Raw genomic sequence first — 4,538 nt, 5'->3', positions numbered from 1 at the left:
TTATTTATTTATTTTTTGACAGAGAGAGAAACAGCAAGGGAGGGAACACAAGTAGGGGGGTAGTGGGAGAGCGAGAAGCAGGCTTCCCTTTGAGCAGGGAGCTAGATGCCGGGCTGGATCTCAGGACTCTGGGATCATGAGCTGAGCTAAGGCAGATGCTTAATGACTGAGCTACCAGGTGCCCCTTTTTAAAATATTTTATTTCTTGAGATAGAGAGAGAGAGAGATAGGAGGGGCAGAAGCAGAGGGAGATAGAGAGTCTCAAGCAGACTCTGTGCTGAGTGTGAAGCCAGATGTGGGGCTCAGTCTCACGACCCTGAGCTCATGACCTGAGAGGATACTGAGAGTCAGAAGATTAACTGTCGGAGCCCGGCAGATGCTCCAGGATTCTGTATCTTTTTATTGAGATCTTCTTAATACACGTGGCTTGATCTTTATAATAACAATTATAGCTGAAAGAAATTTCCAGAACTTTAGCATGAAAGAGACAATATCATGACAATTGAAGGAAACGTAGTGCTATACAACAACTTCCAGACTGTTCATAGAATCCCTTCCCTTTTTTTTCTTATAATTAGAAAACTACATAATTCTAATAGAATTATAAGTCTAAAATCAATGGAAATACATTGCTATGATTAAGCTAACTGCAATAGTAATTTCAGCTTTGTAAGCCTTATTAGTGACCCTTAATTTTTCATGCATGTATTACTTTAACACATATTAAATTGTACAAATATATCAGTGTTATGAAAACAGCTTTTCATGTAAGATTAGACTATGACCCATGAAGAAAGCCATCATAATTAAAAGTTAAAATTGCACTAATTTCTCTTTAATCATTATATAATGTTTCTCTTCTTCAATACTGCATGAACTAACTGTTTATTTCATAAAAATAATTATACTCACATATGGTTCTCATAATAAAAGTTATTATTTATCTTTTTAAAAAAATGGTACCAGCCAGGTATTATCTGGGGAATTCATACTCCTTTATGTTTAAGTAGGATTGAGTCAAAACTTCAAATCCCATGGCAAATGGATGTCCACATCCATCATCAAATTTTCTGCAGATACTCAAGGATATTTGTTCTCTTGCTTGCCTTTGCCATTGGATTATTTTCGTATAAATGTTATCTCTATTATATGTATATACAGACACACACACACACACACACACATACACACATACATATACTTCAGAACTTCTAGAATTGCTTCCTGGTGCCGGTGGCCTTCCAGACATTGAACTCATTGAATCATACAGTCTTATTTAAGGACTGGCTCTCTGTCCCACTGTGACAATATCCCCAATCTGGACAATCCTGAGTAGGGTGACAGGTTCACAGACATGTTCTTGTGGTGTTTCTCGCAGTGGCTGTACTTTTGGATGTGGTGGTGGTAGTCTTGGTGGATAACAGTGGTCCTCTGCATTGTCATCATCTGGGTCACCACACTAAACCTAATCCATACTCGGAGGGAGACATCACCAGGAAAGGGGCATTTCTTGTCAATATCCATGCCTTCGGTGGCCTCCTTGAGCATCTTGAAGTACAGACTGATGTTTTTGTAGTATCACAGGAACTCCTCCTTGCCATTTCCTATAGCAGGACACTCTTCTTATTTTGAAAGATGGTTGGGTGTTTTTGGTGGGCCTACTCAGTCTGAATGTTGGTCATCTTTCTGGCCACCTAAAGGAAGGATGTCTTTTATATTGTTGATGTAAGCCGTAATTCAGCTTTTTCATTAACGTCCTCATGCACTATGGCCTTTTGCATATTTATCCATTTAGTAACTATTAAAGAGGGAAGAAGTTTTTCAATATGTGAATAGTTGCCCACAAGATATCAAAAAGGTGAACAACTCATATCTAGAATATGTAAGAAACTTCCAAATCAATAAGAATAATTATTCCTAATTAGATAATTACATATTTTAAAAGGTGTTTTCACTCTATAGCTATGGGAATAGCAAAACACAGGGGCACTGGGTGGCTCAGTCGTTTGAGCATCTGACTCTTGATTTTTGTTCATGTCATGATTTCAGGGTCCTGGGATCCAGGCCCCCATCTGGCTCCATGCACAGCAGGGAGTCTGCTTGAGGACTTCAATCCCCTCTCCCCCCCCTTCCCTGTTTATTTCTCTCTCTCTCCCTTTCAAATAAATAAATAAATACTAAAAAACAAAAAAAAAAAAAAGGAGAAGAAGAAGAGCAAAACACAGACATCTGGGTAATGCCAAATACTGTTAAGGATTTAGTGATTCAGGAGCATATGCTTGATAAAACAGTAACTGATAAAGCAAATTTGCAGAGGAAACTGCCCTAATAAAGTTGCCGGCCACCAGTAAGACAGAAAAATCAGTTGAATCAGAGAGAGACAGAGACAGAGCTAGAGAAGTGAAAGGTGAAAGAGAAACTAGGTTTCTTATGCTTAGAAAATAACATGGCCACTGGAGAAGCAATTTATTGCAACCCTCCTACCCATATGGTTCCTGGCCTCATATCCATCCCCTTCTCCCCAGTCTTTTATCTTTTGTCTCTTTGTGTATTGTCTGTTGCACTACACCTCATTGCAGTTTCTCAAAATTTCCTGCTAGGAATAGCGTTATCAATTCTCTTCCCTTTTTTTTTCTTTTTAATTTTTTAATAGCCCCTTGGCTTATACTTTTGGTCTTTCTCCTTCTGACAGAGTTTATCTGGTACTTTACCAAAGGAAAGTAAGTTCCTTCTTAAAAAATCTCTCAGGTGTCATGTAAACAGAAATTTTACTATTTTGAGGGTTATTTCATGAAAAACATTCTTCCACTCATTACTGGAAAGTTTTCTAAGGAATTAAGGATAGTTATTGTAATTAATATAAAGAAGCTATCTATAACACAAAGTACCAAAGTACTGATTTAAAGTTTAGGAGCATTCTGTAGAATTAAATATTTGTTTCATTTTTAAACAATTATAAATATATATAATCTATTAAGGAATTGCTTTTACAGGACAGGTTGGAATAGAAATATTCATTCTATTATATCCTATGAGTATATTTGGGAAACAAATGAAGGATTTTATGTGTGACTCTGCACTAAACATAATTCAATCAAAAGATGCTAGGGTTCCTTCATAGGTCATTGTCCATTTCCTCCTTTACACTTAATATAAAGAACTACAGAAAGCCACTTAAATTCTAAATTGGAAGGCCTTCTTCCCTCCTAGACAGGAAAGAAAAGTTAATTAAAATGTACATTCTAGGGGCTGCCTGGGTGGCTCAGTGGGTTAAGCCTCTGCCTTCAGCTCAGGTCATGATCTCAGGGTTCTGGGATGGAGTCCCACATCAGGCTCTCTGCTGGGCGAGGAGCCTGCTTCCTCCTCCCTCTCTCTCTCTCTCTCTCTCTCCCTCTCTGCCTACTTGTGATCTCTCTCTGTCAAATAAATAAAATCTTAAAAAAAAATAATTGCTTAAAATATACATTCCATTGGTATAATGATTATAGGACTGCAAAGGTTAAATCACTCAGATTTACCCAGCCTGGTATCTAGCATTGATCAAGATTCTCAGGAAAGCAATAGAGCTTTTCAAAACTCACCAAGATTTTGAGTCAGGCTTAAAATAATATCATATCTTTCTTTTAGATCAGAGCTACTCCAAATTCAAGGTGCATTTCAACCTTTTGTCAGAGTGGAGATTCTCACTGCATATCCGATTACTCTAGCATCATTTATTATCCCTTTTCCATAGAATTTTTCTTGAACTTTTGGAGATGATCAGTGTGCCATAATTCTGTGAGCTCTTAATGAATTCTTTGTTTAGTTCCACTGACCTATACGTCCATTCTTCATATAATACCATACAGTCTTAATTACTGTAGCCATATAATAAATAGTGAATTCGGAGTGATTCCTCCTAATCCTACTTTTTTTTTTTTCCAAAAAGATTTTTAGCAACTCTAGTTCCTTCATCATTTCTTATGTATTATTAAATCATATGGTCTATATCTTGCTGGGATGTTAATAAAAACCTGAATTAAAGGATGGCTCAGTTGGTTAAGGATTCAGCTCTTGATTTTGGCTCTGGTCATGATCTCATGGGTTGGGGGACTGAGTCCCATTTTGTGAATCCATGTTCAGAGAGCTGTCTACTTGAAGATTCTCTCCCTCTGTCTTTCCCCTCACTTACACACATATTCTCTCTCTCTCAAATAAGCAAATCTTTAAAAAATAAAAAAAAATCTGAATTAAATCTTGATTAATTAGGGGATATTTGACAGCTTAACTAGGCTGAAGCTTCTGATAAATGAACACGTGTGATTTTCCATTTATTTCTCTATCTTAGCAGCATTTTATATATAAGACTTGTGCACATTTTGTGAAATGTACAGCCAAGTAATCCTAGCTTAAACAATTGTAAGTGATACTATACTTCCAGTTTCATTTTCGACATATTCACTGTGAGTATATTTTTCGACATACTCACTGTGAGTATATAGAAATATATATACTGATCTTATATCCTGTGAACTTTCCTTTTTTTTTGTACTGCTTTC

General features: G+C 36.7%; 1 pseudogene; it reads right to left on the bottom strand.

Annotated features, from left to right (window-relative positions):
- Positions 1-1,202: 1,202 nt before the first annotated feature.
- Positions 1,203-1,682, bottom strand: LOC132006507 (small ribosomal subunit protein uS17-like; annotated as a pseudogene).
- Positions 1,683-4,538: the final 2,856 nt, after the last annotated feature.

This window comes from Mustela nigripes, chromosome 18 (genome assembly GCF_022355385.1).
Source record: "Mustela nigripes isolate SB6536 chromosome 18, MUSNIG.SB6536, whole genome shotgun sequence".
NCBI lineage: Eukaryota > Metazoa > Chordata > Mammalia > Carnivora > Mustelidae > Mustela > Mustela nigripes.
Note: the sequence above shows the minus strand (reverse complement) of the source record. Positions and strands in the feature narration are given on the sequence as shown.